General features: G+C 43.9%; 2 long non-coding RNA genes across 2 annotated transcripts; one reads left to right on the forward strand and one right to left on the reverse strand.

Moving 5' to 3' along the window:
* Positions 1-23408: 23408 nt before the first annotated feature.
* Positions 23409-26760, reverse strand: LOC109492068. Its single transcript, XR_002145790.3, has 2 exons — positions 25797-26760; positions 23409-25495 (listed from the first exon to the last, which is right to left on the reverse strand). It is a non-coding gene; the product is annotated as an uncharacterized LOC109492068 (long non-coding RNA).
* On the forward strand, positions 23921-24833 carry LOC109492065. The gene is made up of 2 exons (XR_002145786.3): positions 23921-24257; positions 24384-24833. It is a non-coding gene; the product is annotated as an uncharacterized LOC109492065 (long non-coding RNA).
* Positions 26761-26977: the final 217 nt, after the last annotated feature.

Raw genomic sequence — 26977 nt, forward strand, 5'->3', positions numbered from 1 at the left:
GTGCCTGGGTGGCTGAGTCAGTAAAGTGTCTGACTCTTGACTTCGGCTCAGGTCATGATCCCATGGTTGGTGAGTTCAAGCCCCATGTCAGGCTCTGTGCTGACAGCGTGGAGCCTGCTTGGGATTCTCTGTCTTATGTCTCTCTGCCCCTACCCCACTAGTGCTTTCTCTCTCCCTCTCAAAAATAAATAAATTTAAAATAATAATAATAATAATAAAGGAAACCAGTTGTCATCTGCTCAGCAACACCAGTACAATACATACTACCCTGGGATTCATTCTGTATTGGTGACAATGTGAAAGAGATGTGATATGTCACCAGGAGATTTCTGTCCTGACAACAGATTACTGGGTCACTGAATCTTGTGTGTGTGCCTCATTTTGTTATGGTAAAGTAATCTAAAAGGGAACGATAATTTTTTATAAGGTTTGTGCTTAGAAGGAATCTTCTTTGTACCTTTCAAAAAACTTACATATCTGTTATTTTATGTCACCTTTCCTCCAGGATCCAGGCAGAGACCTGCCTGTGAACTGAAAGATAAGAGTGAGGCTCCAGGTTTTGTTCAAAGGGACCCAGTCTAATCACGTGTCCTGTTGGAGGTCAGAGTTTTGTGGCTCTTGAGGTGCCTTCTACATTATCCCAAAGAACGAGAGACAAGGACACAGACACCAGAATGTAACATAATTATGGGATTGCTATAATTTTCATGTTGTTTCCAATAGTTCAAGCAGAAAGGCAAAAAAAAATTCTCACAGGAAACTTTGCTTCAGAAAAGGACTCGAAAAACTGTGCTCGAGCTTTCAATTTCCCTTCTTTCTCCCATCACCTCTTTCCCTCCTTTCCTTCCTTCGATTTGCCCTTTCTCCACGAATACCCATATCTTTAAATCTGTTAGATTTTCAAACATAACATCCTTTGCAGAACTGAATTGATGTGTTGATTTATCCTTAACCAGAATTCAATGTGTAGTATTTAATTTCCCAAGAAAGAATCAGACTATTATTCATTTAATATTTTAAATTGATGAATTTGAAATACATATAGAAAAATGTGAGTGTTTTTATTTTTTATAAATTTTTTTTTCCAACGTTTATTTATTTTTTGGGGGACAGAGAGAGACAGAGCATGAACGGGGGTGGGGCAGAGAGAGAGGGAGACACAGAATCCGAAACAGGCTCCAGGCTCTGAGCCATCAGCCCAGAGCCTGACGCGGGGCTCGAACTCACGGACCGTGAGATCATGACCTGGCTGAAGTCGGATGCTTAACCGACTGTGCCACCCAGGCACCCCGTTTTTATTTTTTAAAAATCTACATTAGTAAGTTTTTTCCAAAATTAGTTTCCACTTTTTTTTTTGGTCCCAGAGCAGAAAAAAATAAAAAGGAATATGCAATTAATTTTGCATTATGAGGTCAATGCCACTCTGTTTTATCCTTAAGCTCCTCCAGGTTTCTATATGAACATCAACACAACAAGAAAATCCCTCTTTCCCTGCAATTTTCAATTTTAAGAAGTAAAAATAAATGCATGCAGACACAGAAAACCATGTACTGTCTCAACTCTCTCTTCTGGCTTTCCAAAGGAAGCAAAAGCAGAAGGTTGACAAAGAGGAGAGAGAGTAGGAGGAGAGAGCACCAGAATGGTTTTCAAAAAAATCAAATCTAGTGGTGCCTGGGTGGTTCAGTCAGTTAAGCGTCATACTCTTGATTTCAGCTTAGGTCATGACTTCATGGTTCATGGGTTCAAGCCCCTGGGTTGGACTCTGCACTGTCAGTGCAGAGCCTGCTTGGGATTCTCTTTCTCTCCCTCTCTCTCTGTTCCTCCCCCACTTGTGCTCGCTCTCTCTCTCTCTCTCTCTCTCTCTCTCTCAGAATAAATAGGTAAACTTAAAACTTTTTTTTTAATTTAAAAAATTAAAAGCCTGCCTGTCTATCCACACCCAACAGAAGAGCCCAACCCCTTAGAGGGAAATTCAGGAGCCCCACACTTATCCCTGATGCTTATCTTCAGCCACCCCAGCCTGTCAACATCTCTCCACACACACTCTGCTCTTTCAGGTCGGTCCCCCCACCATGCAGTGGGGTTCCCACAGACAAGGGCTAGTCATCGCATCTGTATTCTTGCCAGCTTGCAGAATGCTTCACTCATATTATTGGCCATGAGTGTTTTTTAAAATGAGTTCTCCAACTTTGTCAGTTTTTCTTTTTATACTACTTGTTAGTAGGTTGAGAAGTCACTCTGTATAGGCTAAAGCCTTGGGGAAATGTATAGTCATGGACAAAATGTAAGTTAGTATAACTTAGAATTGAAATATATATTTTCAGAAGGGGAGCTGCCACTCGTGGCCTGGCAACTTCTGAAAATGTATTCTAAATGAATAAGCCTATATTCCTGCAAGCAAGTTTATCACAGAAATGTTTATAGGATCAAAATGTTATAAAAAAAAATCAGAGTGCCCAACAATGAGAGATTCATGAACTAAATTATAGCTTATTCATACTAAGGAATGGAATGGAATCTAATCTATAACCCAGCATCAGGAAGAGTGTATACTCAATAAAGGTGGGGCAGTGAAAGGTAAATGAAAAGGAAGCTTTGGCAGCTTTGAATGGATGGCAATGTTATATTGATAAATTTTAAAATGTAGTCTGCTTGCTGCAATCAAATTTTTGAACAAAGAAATAGATTTTATTCCTTGAAAATGCCTAAAAGAGCATATGATTATTTTCAATTAGTTGGGTAGCTATGAGCATATTAAATAAAAAAAAAAATAAGACAGTGTGAAGTCAGGTAAACACTGCACCTTAATAGGAACATATCAAAGTGCCCTCTGCAAGCTTCCATCCGAATGAAGCAATCCAGGAAATGGCCATTAGCACAATGTCTTATAGCTTGCAATCCTAGCCATGTCACTGGGACAACCCAGGTATATGCTAGAAGACTCCCCACCAGGGAAAGCTGTAACAAACACCCTGTTACAGAAGCAATAACAGTCCTCCTATCAGCTAAATAGAACAAAGAATTTTATTGCCTCCCCCCCCCACCCAGACTCTTTCTTTTATTACTGCACACATTCACCATCCCCATGCTCCCAGCCCAATCATTTCACTCAAGCGAGAATTAAACTGTTTTTCTACATCCTACCTCCAATCCCATCTTAATGGGGTTAGCTTGAAACCCATTCATCAACCTGAAAAATCTCAGCTAGAACATCTTACAAACACACAGGAAAAGATAAACAGAAAACTGAATTACACTTTCTTGGACATTTCAACTCCCAGTGGGTTTTCAAATTCCATTTTAGGTCATTATTGGGTAGCTGCATTGATTCACAATGAACCAGTCACCCTGATGGCTTCAGACAGAGCTCTCAGTCTGCAAGAATGAAGATGTTATCACCAAGAAAGTGAAGGGCTTAGGAGACAGCTGGTTGCTTTTACAGGAACTGACGTATCTGGAAGGAGACTCAGCCTGGCTTCTGAATATAAACAGGAATTAGTCAGGTAGAAGCAGAACAAATAAGCACAGTGATTGAGAAATCTTTTCCAAAGAGCAGGCCCCTGTGAAGGAGGGGGGAGGAGCAGCACCCAAACCTTTCCTGAGGTTTCTGCCAGATTCAGAGTTAGGGGCAGGAGGACAGGCTTGCAATAGTGGTTCAGCCACCTCAAAAGAGTTATGTGCTGGGCAAATTACAGAATTCTCTGAGCCTCAGTTTCCCTGCCAGGAAAATGGGTGCAATAACACCCACCTCACAGAGTCATTGGGAATAATTAGAGCTAATATAAGAACTCATAGTACCTAGCACACTGTGAATACTAAATAAATAGTTGGTATTATTATTTGAGAAGAAGAGAAACCAGGAGAGATACTGGAAACATTTTGGGGGAAGAGAAGATTTCCAAATATTCTCTTTTAATTTCAGATCAGCTCACATCCAACCAGAGCAGAGACACCAGCTGATCTCACTCTCTCCATCCAGCTAGAGGTCAGTGTTACTCCAGTCTCCTTGAGGAAGAAAGCAAGGATACTACAGCTTATTTTTAGAGAATCTATCTGCCTTCTCAGCCTCATGCACTTGGGTGTCTTTTCCTACCACTTTCAGGATGGGTTCACCATCATCAGTAAGCATCTCCATGTCATCAGAAAATTTAATCAAACACCCACTCGTGGCTATGCTTTGAGGGATTTTGAGGCATGGCTTTAAAAAAAGGGGGGGGAGGGATTAAAGAGAAAAAGAACTACCAGTTGAAACTGGCATTCTTCACGGATGGTGCATTTGAGTTATTGGAGCTTAATCATAAACCCATCATTTGGAAATGCAAAACTCATTGATGTTCAGGAGCCTGACATTCTGCAGCATGCCTACTCCCTGCCAAAGGAGATCTCACTTGCTTGAATGAGGGAAGAAGGGAGACCAAGGTTGTTTCCAGGGGCCTCCCTGGGTCATTTTCCATCACTTTGCATGCCAGCACAATCTCTTTCTCTCTCTCTGTCTGTGTCTCTGTTTCTCTCTGCTTCTGTCTTTCCTTCTTTCTCTATTTCTCTCTCTCTCTCTCTCTCTCTCTCTCTCTCTCTCTCTCTCTCTCTCACACACACACACACACACACACACACACACACACACACACACAGAGTTCTCAATGAGAATGATAAAAGCAATGGCTAAAGCAAAGTGACAAATAGCCTTCCTGGAGCAAAAGGCTCACTGGCCTGGAAGCAATCTCAGACATCATGTCCCCTATCTGTCTGATAAGATTTCATCTAAAATCCTTCCTGGCTGAATGAAGATCAGGCCAGTCTAAAAGATCACCATAAACTCGATCCTCTCATATTCATTCATTCATTTATTCATTCATCCCAACAACAGACATTTATTAAACACTAATAATAACAATCATAAACGTTTACATTTATTAATCTCCTACTAGGCACCAAGGATAATGGTAGGCAAACCAGGAAAAGCATAAGGCCTTCCATAGGAGGATGATATTAAATAAATAACTTATAAATGAAAAATTTAAATTACAACTTCTAGAAAGAGCTGTGAAGGAAAGGCTCAGATAGTTATAACATGTCCAAGGTAGAGAACTGACTTTATGTGGAGAATACCTTGGTTTGTTCAGGGAGCTGATCACGTACTCAGGGCAGGTGGAACAAGAGTGTAGAGAGGTGGGTAGGGGCTGACAATACTGGCCTCATTAAGAACAAAAAAGATTGGTCTCCATCCTGAGCAGGGGGAAGACACTGAAGACTATCCATGGAAATAAATCTTAAAATAAGGCAGACAGCCTATGACTAATTATAACCACTTCATGACAGCTTCAACCTCTGCAGTCCAGGGCTATAGAGTTAGACCCCCTTAAAGCTAAACAGTTTCAGGGCGCCTGGGTGGCTCAGCCAGTTGAGCATCTGACTCTTGATTTTGGCTCAGGTCATGACCTCATGGTTCAGGGGATCAAGCCTGGTGTCGAGGATCCTGCTTGAGATTCTCTTTCTCTCCTCTCTCTCTGCCTCTGCCCTCACCCCACGTTCTCTCTTTCTCAAAATAAATAAATAAACATTTGAAAAATAAAAGCCAAACAGTGTCACAGAGAGATAACATTCTGTATGAATGCCTCAAGCCAGACACCATTTCTCAGAGGCCACTTGTGGCCTACAATCATTTGAATCTGACACTCTTATTGAATTTCCCCTGACCTCCACTCCACGCCTGACCCTGTACTGGCAGCTGGAGAGAGGCAAGTAGTCAAAATAAAACAGAGATAAATAATCCAAATCCAAGGCAAAATAGTACAGGTGCTATAAAAGAGGTGCTCAAATACAGCAACAAGGGAAGCAGAGTTTGACCAAAAGATGTAGGATGTAGACCCCAGGTCCAAGTTGTGAGTATGCCACTTATTAGCCCTGGGACCCTGGACAGGTCACCTCTATGAATCTAAGTTATTTTGATGCCCAAAGAGTGAGTTCTGTACATTTAAAAGACTACTGAGAAATTTATCTTGGATTTATAAGTTAATTAATTTATTAAAGTTGCACATCTACTTTCTTCTTAGGTTTACATTCCACTTACAAATCTTATTGTTCTACTTAGAAGTGGAGCAAATTTCATCCATCACTTTTTTTATTAATTTTTGTTAAGGTGGTTTTATTAAAGTACAGGGGCAGAAGGAGCTGCCTTTTTTTAGGTACGTTTGAAGAGCCTTGAACCAATGCTTGGTTAAGATTGCAAACGTAGGTCATTGAATCTCTTCAAATAGTTTAGATTACATTTATAAATTCAATTTTCACTTTAAGCACATCAATTGTCTGATCAACAAGTGTTCCCAAACGTTGAATCCAATAAAGTCTGTTTCTAAGTGTGATTGACATCAATCTCCACTTCAAGTTGTGAGTGTCAATAATTTGTCAGTTATACAGTTTAAATTAGAATTATAAGAATATCCTTTTGATAGGCCAAATTTTCTTAAAATTGCAAACATATAGAAATATGAAATAAATATGGCCAGACTTTCTTAATATAAAAATATTTATACTATGGTTTTGATTATTTCAGACATGCGTATATGTAACCTAAACCTCCAGGAAATGTAAGATGCTTGCCCAGGAAGAAAGACAATCATCATCCCTGCTAGCTGAAATGACCTTATACAGAGCTATTGGGGCTGGGCAATTTGGAAATTCAGGCTTCCTGGGTGGTGCTCTTTACAAAAACTAAAAAAACTATTAAATCATCTCAAGAAGTAGAGGGAGTTGCCATCTCAGCATTCTTGGGATTACTAGTGATCAGAGATTTTGCTAACCTTGATGTGACATCCTGAACTCTATTTGTAAAGGTTATGTCAATGATTCTGTGACTTCAAAGGGGGGCATGGTCACATCCTGGGGACTCAAGTTCTATGTGCCTTGTGATTCTGCCTCATAAATGTCTACTCACAAATGTCTGCAACTCCAACTCCTGACCTCTTGATTAGATTATGCATTTTCTTTGGCTCTTAAGATCTCTGCATGTATTTTCCATCGAATATTACAGATTTTTGAATGTAATAGAATCCAAATCTATGTGAATGTGTTTTCTAACTCTTGACCAAATGCTTCATTCTTTGGCTACTGAATTTTAGAGATCTAACATGATTTTATCTGACTTGTAGTCACAATTTATGAGCCAATCTACTAACAACCTCTGTCTCTGGCCTCTGTGTCTCCATTCTTGGAGTCATAGAGTTGCAAAAAATTAAATGAAAAAAAGCACACGAAAGTCACTTTGTGACCCATGGAGCACTGAACAAATATGAGGGCTTAGCAGATATCAAAGCATGACATAGATGATAATAGATAGATAGATAGATAGATAGATAGATAGATAGATAGATAGATGAGAGAGAAAGGGAGAGAGAGAGTGAATAAAGTGCACCATGAGAACATGGGGAAAGGAGTGATGCCCCCTGGACATTCAAGGAGACCTTCACTACTCTCAGGGGAACATTAAGATGGACCCTGATGAATGGATGCGATTTTATCTGACTGGTAGTAATGATGAGGAAGGCTGAAAAAGTCCATGTGGAAATCTTTACAAAAGGCATTCAGCATAAAGCCAGCACTGAGTTTCAGGAAAGAGTCATGGTTTCTCTTGGTATGCAATATTCTTTTATCCACCACCTCTCTGATCCTCCTAGATTTCTTATTTTCTACATTTTAATGCAGCTTTAATTCCGGGTCTTTATTACCTAACACTTCTCTTACAGCGTAGAAAATGCTCCAAAAGAATGCTGAGGGAAGCCCAGAGTAGGCTGATAATGTCCAAATCACTAGCACTGTCCAACATGAGGGTTTCTCATGACCTCAGATGCGAGGACTTTTTGTGAGTGGATAAACTAGTAAAATTCATATGCAAGTAGAGTAGTCATAAGTGAGAACCATCCAAGGAACTATTGCAAATGTGTAATGATGCTTTGGGGAACACTCAAACTCCAATACAGATGATTCAGGTATCCAAGCCTTTTTCATTTCTTGAGGGTCATAGCAATTTTTTAAAAGAAATGCCAAAAGCTTTTTTTAAAAAATTATGACGTGCAAAATGCTTATAGTTAGCAAAGTTAGACTTATTTTTTTAAAAAAATTTTTAATGTTTTTATTTATTTTTGAAGCAGAGAGAGACAGAGTATGAGCAGGGGAGGGGCAGAGAGAGAGGGAGACACAGAATCTGAAGCAAGCTCCAGGCTCAGAGCTGTCAGCACAGAGCCCCACGTGGGGCTCAAACTCACAGACTGTGAGATCATGACCTGAGTCAAAATCGGACACTTAACCAACTGAGCCACCCAGGTGCCCCAACAAAGTTAGACTTTTAATGCTCAGTTGGTGGCGCATGGGGCTCTCATTCTTGGGGTCTTGAGTTCAAGCCCACATTTGGCCTATAGCTTACTTAAAAAAAAAACAAATATAAAATAAAATAATAAAATAAAATTTGATATCATTATGCTCTTCAAAGATTCATTATTGGATTTATATATTAATTTAGAGTGTACAGGTTTTGTGGGTCAGTAATGGGACATAAGTTTAAAGATGTGTACTGAATATCTTCCCCTTTCAATCCTATGTGTACTTTTCTAGATCATATAAAAAACCCAACTTTGAAAGTTTCCAGGCTCTGTGACACTCAAAGCTAAATGACCGCCCTTGCTCCCAAGGACCACCCCTCCCCAACTCTGATAAACCCTAAGCAAAACTTTCGCAGCCCAGGAATTTAATAAGTAGAAATATTATTCATTTGTAACTGATGCAAGCATTGTTCATATTTTTAGTGAAGTTTAATTAACTTCCATATTTACGAAGAAAGTGATCAACAGCTTCCTGGGAGCTCTGTGCACCCTGGTGAGTTTGGGACCAATGAACAGGCTTCCCTTTGTGGTGAACAGGCAGGGAGCTGCCATCACACTGAGGGATCCCCTCAGTTTCTCCATAAGAAAGTAATTTCTCTAGAGCCATCCAAAGTCTTCAGAGAACAACACCTTAACTTGCTTGCCTTAGGGATGGACACTAGCTGCCAAGAGTCCTGGTATAAGAATGGAGAGGTACCTATCCTGAAAACAGACAGACTTGCCATTAAATGCCTTGTTTTCAACACCACCTCTTACTCCTACTCCTTAAGCTTTTTTTGTTTTACTTCCTCATCTTTGTCCAGGTTCCAGAAGAAATATGAGCCTCCTCTTGAGCTGAGGTGCCTGAACTATAGTTTCCTGTCTCTTGTATCTTCAGTCTGTCTTCCACCTTCCAGAGAGGTGTTCTGCCTCACCAGGAATGCACATTCCCAGATATTTCATGACTAGTGTGTCCTCAGCATTCAGGTCTTAGCTTAAATATCACCTCCTTGGAAAGGAAAGCATCCCATCTAACTCTCCATCCCCAGCCCCTCTGCCTTGTCACCCTGCCTTCTGGTCTTCAGATGGCATTTATCACTGTCTATAATTATCTTGCTCATTTATTTACTGCTGTCTTTATCCCTTACCAGAATTCAAGTTCCAGGAGAACTTAGATCCTGTCTGTCAAGTTTTGAATTGTGTCATCAGATTTTAGGCACCTAGCAAATAATTGGCATTCAGTAAATATTAGTGAAATGCATAAAATTACTCATTTATTTAAACAACAAATGTTCACTAAAAGCACATTAGGTGCCCAGAGTTGTGCCCATAAAGGAGAATTTCATCCATTTGTGTAAAATGTGTCCTTGCTTCTGTACCACTTTCTGCCACTCTCTCCCCTCAACCCCCGCAAATAGACACACACAGGCTGCCTTGTGCCCTGTGGCCCAAAGAAAAGGAACCCAAAGATAGAGTGACCCTGTCCTCATGGCCAACTGCAATCAGAGCGGGCCCTGGCAGCTGGCCAGACAATGGAGGCCGAATGTTTCCTGGGCCGGCCCAGCCTAGTAAATATTCAGCTGCAATAAAAGCACGGTCCAGTGAGCAATTAGAGAAAGAGGCCAGGTGTCCCTGGAGGAGCTGGATCCTATTTACAGGAACATACAGAGGCTGGCTAGGACATAGCCCTCCTCCTCAGCCTTGACTTTATCACAGCAAACAGGCCCAACCAAGAGCTTTCGTCCGGACCGTTGCAGCTGGCTGGAAAATGAGTATGAGAGTAAACACATGTTGCTGGGTCTGTGCCCTGACAAGTCAGATTACCTGCCTCAGACACACACAGGGGCTTGGCAGTGAGGCAACCTGGAAATTAAGCTCTCTGAAGGTACACTAGGTCACTGTTGGTGTTTGTTGGGGGTCCCAGAATGTCTTGCAGTCATATGGAACAAAATATCTTGTATTTATTTTATTGTCCCCTCTTCCAGAGGAGCTAACATCAGCCTTGTTCTTGTCAAGGAGCCCAAACATTCTCATCCAAAGGCTGTATTTACAAATGAAGCGGGATGGCCATAAAACTGATGACCTTGCTGCTTCTGGAATCTCATAAAAAGTTTCCAAGCTGCTCCTCCCCGGAGCAAATAAGGGTGTTGCAGTTGCTAGTCCCCTGGCAGGTTTCCAGCTGGGGCTATTACATTCCTCCCGCATCAGTTTTCCTCTGAGCTCCAAATGCAGACTTGTCTGCTTGGCAGGGGCTTAACTGGAGATGCTGCTGCACTCGGAATATTCAAACCCAAAGGTGGAGGCAACACAGAAAAAAAAAAAAGAGAGAGAGAGAAGGGAGAAAAGAGGCAATATTGATCAAGAAGCAGTTATGTGCCGGGCACGAGGCAAAGGATTTTGCATTAACTTCCTCATTTAAGCTTTATAACTTATTCATAGGCTATCCGCAAGCTTTGACCCATGTGCTTTGACCCATGTATTGAAAACATGGTAGACATGGCTCATTTTGTGAGGGTCACTTGGATACTGTTTAATAAAATATATTTTTGGGGGGCGCCTGGGTGGCTCAGTTGGTTGAGCGACCGACGTTGGCTCAGGTCATGATCTCACAGTTTGTGAGTGCGAGCCCCACGTCGGGCTCTGTGCTGACAGCTCGGAGCCTGAAGCCTGCTTTGGATTCTGTGTCTCCCCATCTCTATACCCCTCCCCTTCTCATGCTCTGTGTCTCTCAGTCTCTCAATAATAAATAAACATTAAAAACTTTTTTTAATAAAATATTTTTTTTCCCCAATGTCCTGTGCTATGGAAGCGGCCAGGTAATTCAAACGAGGTCACTGAGAGGCAGTGGATGTGTATGGGTGGGGCTTCTGGAAAGCTATTATCTCACTGATAAAATGGCACACCTAGTATGTGCCTTTTGCCCTTTCTCACTCTTCCTTCTTTGAATAAGGAGGTGAAACTTAGAGGAGCGGCACCTATCTTATAATCAAAAAAGATGAAAGATGGTAAAGCAGTAAGAAGTAAAAAGCCTGGGGTATGGATGGCAACATGGAAATGCTTCCTCAAACCCCATCTATGTGTGCTCATGCTTCTTGTTACCATGAGAAAACAGGCCCCTTCCTTGTGATGTTAGATCGACATTAAGAGGTCCCCATAATCACCATCTACTGGTGAGCATGTCTTTGTGTGACTCGCTCCCTTTGAATATGAGTGACTTGCTTTTAGCCAATGAAATACAGCAAAGGTGATGGGATGTCACTCTCATGATTACGTTAAGTTACATAAGGCTTCATCCTCTTAGCAGACTTGCTCTAGAGATTCTCCTTACTGACTTAGTAAGGTAGGCAGCCATGTTACAAGAGCCCATAGGCCAAAGAGCTACAGGTGACCTCTGAGAACTGTGGGAAGTGCCTGCAAACTGCAAGAGGCTCCTAGGAACTCTGAGAAGCTGGTAGGAGCTGACAGTGGCCTCTAGTCAGCAAAAGCCAGGACCCTACAGTCCTGCAGCTGCAAGGTAATATATTCTGCCGACAACCTGAATGAGCTGGGAAGTGGATTCTTCCCCAGCCAAGCCACCAGATGAGAATGCAGCCCAGCTAACACCTCCACTACAGCCCTGTGGAACCTAAGCAGAGGACCCAGCCAATCCATGCCCAGATTCTTGATTCACAAGAACTGTGAGATAATAAATGCAGGCTGTTTTAAGCCACTAAATTTGTGGCAGTTTCTTATGCAGCAATAAAATCACTAATATGATCATTTACACTGCTCTGGTCAGCTTTCTGTTATGGGCAGATACAGCTGGTAGATACACAGATGAGCATTTATGGAGACCTTCTGAAAGTATTGAGAGATGGGAGTTGGTTCTTAGAGAAGGTTGAGGAGCAAGGGTTGTTGGCAGAGCAAGAGAAAGCCAAGGTCCTAAATTATTCTTCAAATAGAACCGATATTCTCATTCAAAAGGTTTTTTTTTAGCCACTGACTGTTTAGCTGCTTCTCAAAATATCACAGTGATTAAGGACTAGAAAAAAAGAAAATTTTCTAAATGACCCTTTGGGGTAACTCTTTGACTGAATGAAAGGCGGGAGAACAAACAATATATTCCTCTTCCACTAAAGGTTTTAGTTTTGCTGGAGGTAATTTTGTAATTGGAAACTAACAGTACCAACTGGCATCCCTTGAGCACTTACTATGTACGAAGTGCTATGTTGAGCCCTTTACCTGGACTCTCTCTTTGTGTTCACAGCCATCCTGCAAGCCAGGAATGATTATTACTCCCACGTGACAGATGAGAACACTGAGATTCAGAGAGGTTAAGAGACAGGTCGGTAGGCAGTCTGGCTCCATACCTAGCATGCTTAAACACTGTGCTATTCATTGTTTGTAAAAGATGGAAAACAGAGAAAAATGGTAGTAAGAAGGTGAGGAACCCTTTTTTCCATTCTCTAGACACCTGGGAACAAGCATGAATGATTTTTTTAGCTCTTCCCTAACAACACAGAGGTTAGACTGCGTATACAAATATGTATCCTGCATCTTTGTTTTTTTCAGCAAACGTGCCATTCACAGTTTCTCATGCTATTCAAAGCTCCCTCTGAGCATAGGATGCCTCATATTCCATCATCTGGATGTGCCATAATTTACTAAGTCCTTCCTTCTCCTAATACAATTTGAGATGCTTTCCACTTAAGACTATTAAAGGGGTGCCTGAGTGGCTCAGTCAGTTAAACATCCAACTCTTGGTTTTGGCACAGGTCATGATCTCACAGTTCATGAGTTCGAGCCCTGCATCAGGCTCCACAATGACAGTGCAGAGCCTGCTTGGAATTCTCTCTCCTTCTCTCTCTCTCTCTGCCCTTCCCTTGCTTGCTTTCTGTCTCTATCTCTCAAAAAGCTGCAATTAATATCTTTGTGCATAAGATTTTTTCCACATTTTGAGTTTAAGGTAGAATCCTTCAAGAAGTGTGACTAAATCATAAAGGATGGGTATACTTCAGGCTACTGATACCCCATGTCTAGTTGGCTCTAGCTCAAAGATGCCACTATGAGACTTTGGAAATGAGAGAAGAGAGATATATCTCCTGAGTGGGAATGGCCCCTCCTTTGAACATTCCTGGGGGTTAGTTTCTTCAAAAGTGACATGAGGGGCTATTTACCTTTAGTTTGGAGGCCAGATTTTTATTGTCATCTGGAGTACAGTGCTTCTTCCAGAAGCTATAAAATTCAAGCCTGATATTTGGTAAACTTCCCTGGTGCTTGTGTTTCATAAACTGTCTCATGGCCACAGCCTCAGCCCTTTTTATATGTTCCTAAATAAACACCAGGGCCTGCACACTGCCTCTGGTATGAGCAGATCCCTGCTATCTCCCAGACTTTTTGTTCTCATTGGTACCCACCAGATCTCTCATTTTTTCCAGATGTTCAAAAGAACAAAATGTCTCTAACCCCACAGGCACAAAAATATGCTTCGTTATTGAGGTAAAATAACTGAAAGTTAAAAAAAAAAATTCAGCATGGTGGCCAACTTACCCAGGAAACCAGTTTTTCATCCTCTCTGCCACAGACATGTTTTCCATTGAGGTGATGGGCCAGATATTGGAATGGAAAGGAACCTTAGGCACCTAATAATCAATAGCTAACATTTGCTGAACACCGACCATGTGCCAGGCACTGGACTAAGCACGTTGCATAGACTGTTTCCTTTAGCCTCAGCACAATGCTATCAGCTTGATAGACTTATTATCTCCATTTTCCAGATGGGAAAATGAAGGTACAGAAAAGTAATAACTTTCCAAGGTCATAGAGCTATTCAGCCATATCATTAAAGCAAGAAGAGATCTCAGGGACCAAGGTGGCCTCAAATTCAGCTCTGGGTCTGCAGGGACAACTGTGGGGGAAAGAGCTGCCCAAGAAGGGAGAGCCAGAGAGAAAAGCTTCTAACCACCCCACATTTCTTCCCCTTTCATGGCAGGTAGAATAATCCCCCCCACCAAGATGTCCAATGCTCTAATCCCCAGAGCCTGTTATATGTTTCCTTACGTGACCAAAGGGACTTTACAGGTGTGATTAAGTGAAGGACCTCGAGACAAGGAGATTACGCAGAATTACCCAAGTGGGTCCAATCTAATCACCCAGGGCACTACAAAAATGAAGAATCGTTCCCAGCTGCATTCTGAGGGAGCTGTGATTATAGGATAATAGAGAGGTGCAACATCACTAGCCTTGAAGATAGAAGAAGGGCCATGAGCCCTTCAGCCCTCAAAGCTGAAAGAGGTAGCAAAACGGATGTCCCCCTAGAGCCTCCAGAAAGGAATGCAGCCCAGTCAAAATCTTGATTTTCACCCAGGGAAACCTCTCTGACTTCTAACTCCCAGAACTGTACCATAATAGATCCGTGTTGTTTGAAGCCACTAACATTATGGTAATTTGCTGCAGTAGCAACAGAAACCTAGAATATCCCTGCTTCTGTCAGTCCCTCTACTATTACATGTTTGTGCTCAGACTTAGTGGGATATCTCAGTTGGGAAATAAAGCAAAGAGGAATTTTCCAGTTAAAAGAAAGAAAAAGTTGAAAGTGAATTCTTCTGTCTCTTCTTTTTGTTTTGTTTCAGAGGAAAAATGTTGGTGCCCAGAGAGAGATGTGCTTTGCCCTTGATTACACAGCTGCAGGGCAACTGGCCCAGTGTTCACTACAGCTCCCACTCAAGCACTCAGAGATCTCCTCCTCTGGCCCAGGGCTGCAACTGGGGGCCCTGCCACATGATCCAGCACTACATAGGTGATGAACAACTTTTGTCACTCAGCCATTCGACAAGTATCTATCAGGACAGAGCAGGCACTGCAGCAGCAATGGCAATGAACAGGTGCACAGGGGGGAGCCCACAAGTGACACAGAGTGACTATCACTCTGTGATAAGCCAAGTGTGAAAAAGCACAGAGGAAGGCTGCCTTGCCTAGTCCTGGGTGCTAGGAAAGCATTCCAGAGGAAATGACACCTAAGTGTGTGTGTGGGCGGGGGGGGGAAGGGGGGCTGAAGGATGAGTGAAAGTTAGCCAGACACACAAGGGAAAGAAGGGAGTTCTGTATGGAAGGATAGCAGCACAAAGGTGAGGAGAGAAGAAAGGGCAGCTTCCACAAGTTGAGAATGTAAGGAAATGGGATTCAAAGAGAAGGGGGTGGAGAGAGGTGGGACTGGAGAAGAAAGCCGGAGTGAGTACAAAGAGCCTTGTGAGCGAAGTTAAAAATTCACCTGAGTTTACCTTCTATGAACACTCATTACTTGTTGACAATGGGAGGCCATGGAAGGTCTCTCTGATGCAGACTGATACCAAGCACAGGGCCAGGACAGAGCAGGGACACAATAAATATCTACTGACTCTGACTTTAGTGTAGGGATTCATATAGTCAAGGTATGTGCCAAGTGCATTGGGAGCAAGGAGGTGGGACTGTCTAGGTCTGCTTGAGGGGATGGAAGGGTCACAGAGACAAGGAAGACCTGGGACTTGAAGGGTGAGTATCTTCTTTAAGCATCCCCTGACAATCTTTGGAATCCATCACAGTTCTATTGACTTTCCTGCTGTGAAAATTCTGCAAATTCACACCTCTCTCTCTGGGTTTTTAATTTGGTACTAATGATGTGCCTTCAGAGTGTAACGCTTTACTAGCATTCTAAGGGCATATGGCAGAAACCATTCCCTGCTCCCAGTAAACTTCTTCCTTGCCAAAAGAACATCAGTTTTCTTCAAGACAGCAAGGTGTCCAAACCTGGGGGGGGGGGGGGGGGGTTGAGCCATAATGGGCCTAAGTCTGACATACCTATTCCATTAACATTTGCCAGCCATTCGTTTTCCCAGACTTCCTGGCAGCTAATGTGACACAGTTCTGATTAATAATATTCTGGTCAATTGCACATAAGTGTAAGTCAGCTAGGAAAGCTTCTGAGATATTTTTGTTCCTTCACTGATAAAACAGCATAATCATTCCAGGAAAAGGACACTTTGCCACACCACACCCCTACCCCCAACACCCTTCTTCCTTTAAATACAGTTGTGATGTCTGGAGGTGTGGCAGCCCTCTTGCAGCCATGAGGTAACCAGGAGAAGAATCAATGATCTACCTACCTCTAGAGGATGGAAAAGTCCCTGGCATCTTGATGGCACTATTGAGCTGCCATTCTCACTTTAGACTACTTACCTCTAGACTTCCTGTAATGTGAGATAAGCAAACATATTTATTACTTAGGCCACTATCACTCAGATTTTGTGTTACATGTTGCCAAATATATCCTAAATTATACAGTTGTTTTCAGAAAGAGGACACCTTTCTTCTCACCAGAATTATGAAGCTCTAAGACTGTTAACAAAGTGATAGTCAATGATCAACTAGATACATGAAGATCTAAGATATCGTTTCTCCAACCCCAGAAGCAGAAAACCTTCTTCCTCCAATCCTCTCTTCCCAACAATGACTCTTCCTTGGCTGGGAGGAGATATTTGCTCTTCTGATTTCATGCCTCCAAATATCACCCACTGCTTCATTGCCATTTTCATTTGGCTAGGTCTTTGTTTAGGGTGGTCCCTCTGAAGGGTCTGGCTGCTTAGGAGAGTTGAACTTGTCAAAACTCAGAGTCAGATTCTCCTTGGCAATTGCAAAGGTAGGCTGTCACCAGCCATATCAACAGTCACAGCAGAAAGAGAGCTATTTATTCATCTAAGACCTTCATGACTCACAGTCTAAACATTCTGTGAACCCTCCTCTGGCAAGCCATACCCTGCCCCAGTCTCTGGAGAGAGTGCTTCCCACCCAGAGCCACTTCAACACAACAGACTCTTGGCTTTCGGCTGCTAATCTTTGGGCTGCACAAGTGGTCATGTTATTAATGACTCTGAGTCCTATTGCTGTGCCTCTGCCTCACTGTATCCTCTTCAGAATACAACCCACTCCTCATATGACAAGAGTTCAAGTCTCTCCAGCTTTTGGTGACGCCCCCATTTTTAAATACCCCCTTGTTTGTCAGTGTCAATCAGGAATCAAAGAATCTACCCTACCTGGGTGGGTCTGCCCACTGCCAAATGTGAAAGAGATGGAAGAAAGGAGCTCTGGCCTTTCAGAATTTTAGGCATGAGTCTTTAATGAGAATTTTTCATCTTTGATTTAAACTTCTACTCAGTCCCAACTTATACAGTGAATATGACTATCCCCTTTGGAGTAAGGAAATCCTCAAGTGTTTATGACACAATTCATGGAACGTTTTACTCTTTACCAACTCCTCACATGTGTGGACACAACTGAGTTGCTACTTCCCTCAGGAAGTCTACCCTGATCTCATTAGGTGGTGTTCCATTTAGGAATCCCTGCAACACCTGCTACTTCCTTGATGAGAGAGCTAATCATACTGGCAATCGCCTACTATTCATGTCAGTCACCCCCTGGAATTGCAAGGTCTGTGAAAGCAGGGTCTATCTCATGTCACCACCATATAGAACATTCCCTAACGTGTAATAGGTACCTCAGGTAATTAGGTAGTAAGGAGCAAATCAGGTAGAGAGAAGTGACCACCTTCTACAACTTGAAAGACACCAAAACTGGCTTTCAGGCCCCTAAACTTGGAAAGGAGGATGATGGACAGGACTGACCAAGGGGATATTTCTGATGTTCTATCCATCTGCGTTCATGAATATATCAACACCTTGAGGACATGGCCACGTCTTACACTTTTTTCTCCAAAAAAGGGGAGTCTAATCTTCCCTCCCATCTCTAAGTAGTTATCAGTGCATTGCTTGAGGTGTTCTATTTGCATAACAACCCACAAGACCTTGAATAAAATGTTATAAAGACACTGGTACAGACAGGCTTCCTCCAGAGTCCGGAACAAATGCTGTAGAATACAAATAAATAGGCATCAACAAGGAAGACTTCTCAATGGGCAAGGACACTATTCAATGGAAGGAAAAATTTGAAGTTCCAAGGCTCTGTCCTGAAATGCCATTAATTATCAGTGGATTGGCCATAGATTTGAGAGGGACCCTGTATGGTTCTACTCAAGGGTTCTTTAGCCTAAACTAAAAAATCTTGTCCCCACCTCCCTTGAAACCCCAACACTGGTCAGGGAAGCTCTCCTCAGAAGCAGGTCGCCAAAGGTGGTGGAGGGAAAGAAGGCAAACCAGCCCTTTGCTATGAAACCATAAGAGGGGAGAAATAGCCAGCAAAATTTTCTGGCTGCCAGTCAGACCATAAGAGCCTTGCAGGATCCCACCAGGGAAGAAGAAAGCCTATGGAAGAGGAAGTTCAGGAGCCCAGAAAACATGTAACGAGAGAAAGCCAAGGAGTCAGAAATCACTGGTCCAGCCCTCCTGTTTTCTCTTTGACCAACTAGTTAGTTACTTCATATTCCTGGCATCTACATTCATCATCTATAAGATGGAAAAAATAGGTCCTAGGCTTGCTGTAGATATTTAAGAGGATTGCATATTCACAGCTCCTGACCCACAGTAAGTGTTCAATACATACAAACATTATTATCGCCCCCTAGGTAGAGGCTAAGAACCAAAGTCAGTTTTACTTCCTGTTACAGTGTGATTCTCCTACCCCACCTGAATGTTTACCCCCAGGCTGGTGTGGCCAGGGAATTCCAGATTTTATCTGGCTGTCTTCCAGTGCTGAATGCACTCCCTGAACCCCATCTCCACCCTCTGTCTTTAACACCTGGCACTCTCACACAGCATATACCTTCTTTTCCATAAATTCAGGTCATATATCTCTACCTCGGCTTATCTAGAAACTTCCTTCCTTGGATCTTAACCTTCTCCAGATCCAATCCAGCTTTTCATTTTTTTAAGTGTAATCCTTATCCCTCCTAACCTCATTGGACTTTGCATCTGGACTCTCTGGCGAATGACTCCAAATAGCCATCATGGACTCTGGCTTGTGCTTATCTGCCAGCTCTCCCGGCTTCCTGCTTCCTGGCTTCCTAACAGCAAGACTTGTCCAGTCTTCACATTCCTAAACCAGACCCACAGCCACCTAATCAGCTGGTTTCCTGGTTGAACAACCAAAGCCCTGAGTTCAGGAAGCTGGCATAGAAATGGTGCCCAGATACACAGAATCTAGGTACACAGAATGCAATGGTCTCTCACACTGATGTCCATTTATAACTCATTGCTGGAATGGGGCTGTGTCTCTACCCTCAACAAGGCTAACAGCCTCATAAAAAATGGTTATCTGCCTCAGATCAAAGGGCAAGGAAATTGCTCTCTGATAGACAAATACGAATGTGGAAGTGAATCTGAAAACTACCAATTACCCTGACCTGAAAGAGTTTCAACATAAAACGTAGCTCATCTGAAGAACCCAGAACACAAAAATCCCAAACCAGTTTCAGGATGTGATTGAACTAATAAATTTAATAAATTGCTTGAATTGATTAAAGTTGATTAAATTATTGGTTAAGTAAATTCATCTTCTTGGGACCATGATAAAGAGGGGAGGCAAGAAAGTCATTGCACACCCACCATGTGCCAGACATTTTCTCACGTAATCCATACAACACTCTGTAACCCTGACAGTGCTATTTCTCAGGTGAGCTATGAAACTCAGATCAGATTAGTATCATTTAGTCTGAAAGTCACACATCTAGAGGCTGAGTCTGGATTCAAATCCATAGCTGTCTCCAAGTCCGGGGCCTCAGCACTCCCATTCCCTGCAACCTAGCCATAAACATGAAAGCTTCACCTTCCAGAGAGCACAGTTACCACACAGACCTCTTTTCTCCCTGTGGCAGCCACTTCCCCCTTCTTCCCGCTGAAGACCGCTGAAATCCTGGCCAGCCACAAGCAATGGGGCTTTTTTTCTTCTCCAAGCCCTCCCCAACCTATGCACTCCCTACCTGGAAAGAAAGTGTAATAGAGCACAGTGACTAAAATGGATTCCAGAGCCAGGCAGCCTGAGTTCAAATCCTGGCTCCACTGCTTACCAGTCATGTGACTCTGAGCAAGGTGTTTAGCTTTTCTGTACTTCAGTGTCCTCATCTAAAATAGTAGCAATAACGGACACTTGGGTGGCTCCCAAGTCAGACTTCAGCTCAGGTCAGGATCTCTCGCCTCATGAGTTCAAGCCCCGGGTTGGGCTCTCTGCTGTCAGCACAGAGCCCATTTCAGACCCCCTCTCTCCTTCTTCCTCTATGCCCTTTCCCTGCTTGTGCTCTCTCAAAAATAAATAAGCATTTAAAATAAATAAATCAATGGGGTTCCTGGGTGGCTCAGTCAGTTGGGCATCCGACTTCGGCTCGGGTCATGATCTCACGGTTTGTGGGTTCAAGCCCCACGTCGGGCTCTGTGCTGACAGCTCGGAGCCTGGAGCCTGCTTTGGATTCTGTGTCTCCTTCCTGCTCATGCTCTGTCTTTCTCTCTCTCTCTCTCTCTCTCAAAAATAAACATTAGAAAAAAATGTTTTAAATAAATAAAAATAAAAACAAAACAGTGGCGATAGTAGTGATCTACCCCCCAGGCTGCTGTGAAGACCAGCAGAACTCAGACAAGCGCTGACACATAGGAAATGCTCAATAAGCTCTAGGGACTGTTCCTAAAAGTCAATTTTACAACACTTTGATGAGGTTTTATTCAATGTCATTGGAAAAATGAAGGAACTGAGGCAGGGAAGAGTTATTATCATGCCCACTGTCACATAGCTCATGGGGTCAAGGCTGTGATCAAAAAGAAAGGTCCCCCATTTCCTCATCCAGGGCTCCTCCTGCTCGCTGAACCAAGAGGCAGAAGAAGAGAGAGATTAAGTAAGCTGTTCACGCAAGGGCAACCTCTCCCTGCAGTTTGCGCTGTCATACCGAGCACAATGAAGTCACCACAAACATCCATGTATTTATAAACCTACAACGTTAACCTCTTCACTTAAAAGCCTGTTGGAAACTGGCTGGTCAAAAGCGTTTCAGATTCTGTCAGAGAAACAAGCTCACACTGACATCTTGTCTCCATATGCCTTTAAAACCTGTTCAGAGCCCCCTAATCCCTCACCGAGGGACATTCCCCCACACTCCATTCTTCTAAAGTTTCCACCGTTGGGTGTGGATATTCTCTGAAAGCTCTCTCTTTTGAAAAATTCCCGTGCTTTGAGTCACGGCAAAATCTAAGGGAAGTGAATGCTGCCAAAGGTTTCAACATTTACATAAGCTCTTAATCAGCCCTCGGGTTCATTACAGTGTGATGTGTCGATTGCACTGCTGTCCAGGCAAAGGAATGGAGTGTCAGGGTCTGCTGTTTTGACTTAGAGAATGCAGAGGCGCTTTGGAAAATCGTGCTCTGTGTGAGTGGTGGTTGAGCTTTAGGAAACAGGTTCCAGCTTCTCCCTTTTTGTTTTTAATTTTCTTAACTCTTTAACTTTTGGTATCGTTTTATTTATTTTCCGCTTCTCCCCTTTTTAAGAGTTTAATCTTGTGCTGCATTCTTGTTTCTTCATTTAGTACATATTTATTGGCTTCTTATTAGGAAAGCCATACTAAGGGCCAGAGACACAATAATGAGTAAAACAGATACGATCTCTGGCTTCATGGATCTTATACTCTAGATGAGGCAACAGGTACTAATCAAAATGAAGAGTGGTGTCAGGCTGCATAGCAGGGGAACGTGTGCCTGACCACATCTGGGTCAGGGAAGGCTTCCCTAGTAAATGATGTTTCTTTCACCTGTGACCTGAAGGTTTGGCAGTGGAATCTCCAGGCAGAGTACACAGAAATAGGATAGAGGAAGTGAAGAGAGAGCAGGAAAGATGAAGACAGGAGATGAAGCCTGTGAATTAAACACATCTTTATTCTAGAATAATGGGAAGCCACTGAGAGGTTGTAGCCACCATATCCAAGGGCTCACCATCCTGGCTATTATAAGATATTCTTCCTTGTATTATTTCTCTTTTATTTTATACCAACTGTGTTAATAGCTATTATTTTTCTAACCTTGTATTTTCTATGTTATTTATGTTGACATATATTATCTCAGTTAATCCTATAAATTGACCCTATAAGAAATGGACTATCATTATACCCTTTTTACAGATAAGAAAAGTGAGGCTTGAAAAGAGCAAATAATTTGCCCAAGGTCACACAGATGAGATGTGACGAGACGAGATGAGATGAGATTAGAATCTGGGTCTCTCTAATTCCAAATCCAAGTTTTTAACAGCAGGAAATACTGCCAAGTTCCCTGCAGGCAGGAGCTGAGCCTTTCTGATTTTGCTTGGTTTACTAGTGCCTGGCCCATGATTGGAGCCCATTATAGGTGTGTGGAACTGCTCACTTCTCCCACCTCCCTGCCCATCCCCCACCTGATCATAGCTGACACCTCTATAACTCGCCATGCCAGGTACACTCGATGTGTACTAGCTCGCTTTCATTGTTATCACAACCTTTGAAGCAGATACTATTCTTTGCATCCTCTCCATTTCATAGACAAGAAAAGTGAGTTACAGAAAGGTGAATAGCTTGGCAGATGACCCATAGTCATAAGTGGCCCAGCAAGGATTCCAACCCAGGCAGGCTGGGGTATGCCAGCTGTGACCACTAGATGCTACTATTTCTCCTGCTCTCCCACCACGTGGGCCTTCTTGACGCTTCTTGGAAAACATGCATTCTTCCACCTCCAGCCTTCACAGATGCCAATATCTTCCTATACTCTCTCCTACCGCACAGCCTAACTTCATCTTCCCTTGGTCTGTCCTGTCCATCCTCCAGGACTCTTGGTCAGGGTCTGCTGGCCTTGCTGCTCTTGTCCCTGATGGCCCTCACTTGTCCCTCCCAGCACTCACCACATAAACCAAGTATGTCAACTGCTGGTTCACCTGTCTGTCTCCCACACTGGGTGGGGCCTGCATTGCCGAGTCCTTGCTGCAGCCACAATGCTTGGAACTTGGCAGGAGCTCTATCCTTACTATGAAATGAGCAGATAAACACATAAGTCAGTGAGTGAATGCTGAATAATTCTTTTCTGGACCCCGTTGTGCTTGGCAACTACCACGTCTCATTCCATGCTGTTGAGTGAATAACTGAGTGTATAGTTTCATTCCAGAATTTATTTTTTCCTTTGGCTTCTCCCCCACCCCCCACCTTTCTCCCTGTTTAAAAATCCCAAAAAGACATGACAGAAGCACAAAGATCAAGGATCAGGCAGTTGGTTTACCAGAATAGTAAAGAAAAGAGAGAACCTGGAATTTTTCCTCCAGCTTCAATGTAGAAAAAACGTCTATATCCTGAGGTCTGTCCTAGACTCTGGAGCACTGCTCTTGCCGTCCTCTTGTCCCTCCCCAAACAGTAGGCCTAAGGGCTCTGCCTGGAAGCTGGAGGCCCTGCAAAGGGCGAGGAAGCTGACTGAGCTGTGATTGTTCCTGAGCTGTGGGGACAGTGGCTGTTCTGGGCACTTCAGGAAGTACTTGCTCTAAGAGGCCCTTCCAGCTATTGTCTTTGGGGCCAGGCCTGTTGGGCTGGCCCCGGGACAGGGTGCCCCCTCCAGGCCAAAGGTCTGCCTAGGGCTCAGGGGGCAGGAAGGTAAAACAGGGTCAGTACTCAACCAGGAAGGGGCCTTGGGCTCAAGCTTCTCTTTTCTTTAGGCCATTAGCGCCAGGTGCCTCTGCACTTATTTGTCTCCTCTGGCCATGCACGTATTGATTAAAGATAAGCCAGTCTCTCCGGGTGATAGGTGGCCAGGCCAGTGAGAACTAGCTGGTGCCATGGAAGGCACGTGGACTTTGGAGTGGAGGCCCGAGGCTTGAACGCTGGCTCTGCCCCTCCCTCTGCCCTGGGACACTTCTGAATCTCCTCTTCCTCTTCCTCTGCCAGAGAAGAGATCTAATCACCGGCTTGAGAGGCCATGAGGATGAGCCGAATAAGATTGATGAACCTGTCAGGTACACAATAGCAGTGGGAAAAGCCTGGTTTCCTTCCTTCTCTCGAGCAGCTGGACGAGGGAGGGCGGCGTGGGGATGTGGTCGGGCGGCAGATGTCACGTCTCACTGCATTTCTGCCTGTCACAGGCTGCTGGCCTGGGCGCTGAGCCCGCTCCCGCCTGAATTCTCCCGACAGCTGCCCTGCTTCTCCACTTGGACTTGCCGGGGCTCCCGTTGGAACCAAGAAAAGCCTCTGCTCTGCTCCAGTCACACACAAAAAAATAGCAAGAATGATGCAATATGTGTCTCTCATGGCCACAAGCCACGGAGAAGGTCCAGGCGTCCAGATCCCTACCCCAAATTCACGCCAGCATTGCAAATCAATGCCTTCTTGTTCCCATGAATCCTGGGTAACTCCCACCACTCTACCCGGCAGCAGCTCTGTCACCCCCTTATCTCGTGACAAAGGCCACCAACCTAGCCACTGAGGCACAAAATTGGCCGGGTGCAGAGAAAGAGTTTCTAAGTACCTAATCCCTGTAACCTGACCTTTAATTCTAATAACAGTGACATTTATTAAAGATTATGTGCCTGGCACTGTTCTGAGCTCTTCATATTAACTCATTTTATCTTTACCAACGTATTTTGAGGTAGGCACAGTTTATATCACCATTTTACAGGAGGAGAAACGGAGTCTCAGGGGAGTGATGTCAGCATTATGGCAGCATGAGACATTCCTCCATTCTCTCCCCTTTTAACAATGAATTAAACATCCATCCATGAAGATGTCTCAGAGTGAGTTGTAGGAACCAGTACCATATGTCAAGGGACCCAGGAGGCCTCTCACCCAGCTGTGCATCCAAAAATAGGCAGACAGATCTCTTGGTAAGGGCTGTGGGTTCTGAGTCTCAGAGACTTCAGTGGCTGGCCCACGACCAAAGACTTGACACGTTGCAGGTGAGATGTGAACCCATTTCTGCAGCTGCCAAGTCTAGTGTTTTCTGTGTTCCCACCAGGGCACTGATTCCCAAACCAAACAAAACTGGACTCTCTCAGAGCAACACTGCAGAACAGAATTTGCCCCAGCAACTCTAACTTGTAAAGCCCCAAACTGAGTTTGAGGAGCAACGCAGGAGCTTAGGTATTCTTTGAAGAGAGAAAAGGCAGGAAGCATGATGCCGTCAGCCCTCTTTCTGCCCTGAGCCAGGAGTGTGATCCTGGATCCACCATTGTCCCTCTCTGGTCTTCAGGACCCTCGCCTACAAAAGGAGGAGATAAAATTAATTTGGCTTCAGACAAGGTCCCTCCCAATGCTGGCATTCCAGTATCCCATGAAACAGCTCCCATTTATTAAGCGTTTCCTTGGTGCCAGTTACTGGACTGAGTATTTTATGTAATCACAAAACCATCACAGCTATTTTCCAGGCTCTGCTGTGAGTACTCTCCCCTGTCCTATCTCATTTAATCCTCAGAACAACCCTAAGAGACAGGTATTACTCCCTGACCCCCCTTCCAGGAAGCTGAAACTCAGAACAGTGATATAAATTCATCCAAACTCACCCAGTCTGGAAGTGACGTCGGTGGGATCTGAACTCAGCCCGTCTGCCTCCAAAACCCATGTTTTTCATCACCAGACTAGTTAACAGCGCCTCCTCCACCTCAGGCAGGGACAGGTGCCAGGAACAGGCGCTATTGTGTTTTTTGCTTATCCCGCTGCCTGTCCATCTGCAGTTGCTATTTTCCCATTGCAATCATCAATCACGGCGTGACTTAAATGGGTCAGGGAGAGGGTCCCGCAGCTGCCCGTGTGTGGCTGCAGCAGTCCGCTGCCCACAGTCCTTCCTGTTGGCTCCATGGGGACATCTGCGGAAAGCCCTTTTTTTGAAAATAAACGGATCCAGCCGGGGGAGGGGTCCCTCTTATGTATTTGGTCACAGCCTCAAGGCTAAACTGGTGGCCTGGCAGCTCTGAGGATTTTCTCTGAGTGCCAAGTGTGGGTGAACAGGTTGGGAAACTTGAGAACAGCACAGACGTCGGGGAAAATTCCACCTGCGGTTGCCTATGGCGGAAGGGCTGTGTGGCCCAGCGTCTCTTCTCCCCAGGATAACTTGCAAGCTGCCGCCTTCCTTCTCCCCGCAAACTAAGGGAGCAAAGAAACTCTAGGCAGCGGCCCAGGCCTGAGAGAGAGCTGGCTTCTGCAGGAAGAAGGAAGGGAGGGTGCAGAGGCCCAGTGCCGTTCCTCTAGGGGCAGTAGGTCATTCAGAAGTCACTGACCTGCAGGCAGGGGCAGATCTCTCTCGCTTGGGCACAAATCCCACTAATCCCCTGGGCTGTACTGCCCCAGCTGCCTGTAGACAGGAGCCAAGATGGGGTTCCTCCCAGTCAGAGGAAAGGTATCTGGCATGACTTCATCAGGAGAGCCGCTGAGGTGCCGATCCCAGAGGAACCATCCAGAAGCCAGCAGAATTTGAACTGAAGAAACTTCCAGTAAGAACGCCTTCCTGTGAGGTCACACACTACCAAGTTCACCACGTCGCGCTAACTGTACTTCACTCCTTGAAAACATTTTCTAACATTCATTTCGAGCTTTTTTTTCCCTTACTCTGTCACAATTAAAATTTATTTATTTATTTTAAAAAATTTTTAACATGTTTTCATTTTTGAGACACAGAGAGAGACAGAGCATGAATGGGGGAGGGGCAGAAAGGGAAACACAGAATCCAAAGCAGGCTCCAGGCTCT

This window comes from Felis catus, chromosome D1 (genome assembly GCF_018350175.1).
Source record: "Felis catus isolate Fca126 chromosome D1, F.catus_Fca126_mat1.0, whole genome shotgun sequence".
NCBI classification, from domain to species: domain Eukaryota; kingdom Metazoa; phylum Chordata; class Mammalia; order Carnivora; family Felidae; genus Felis; species Felis catus.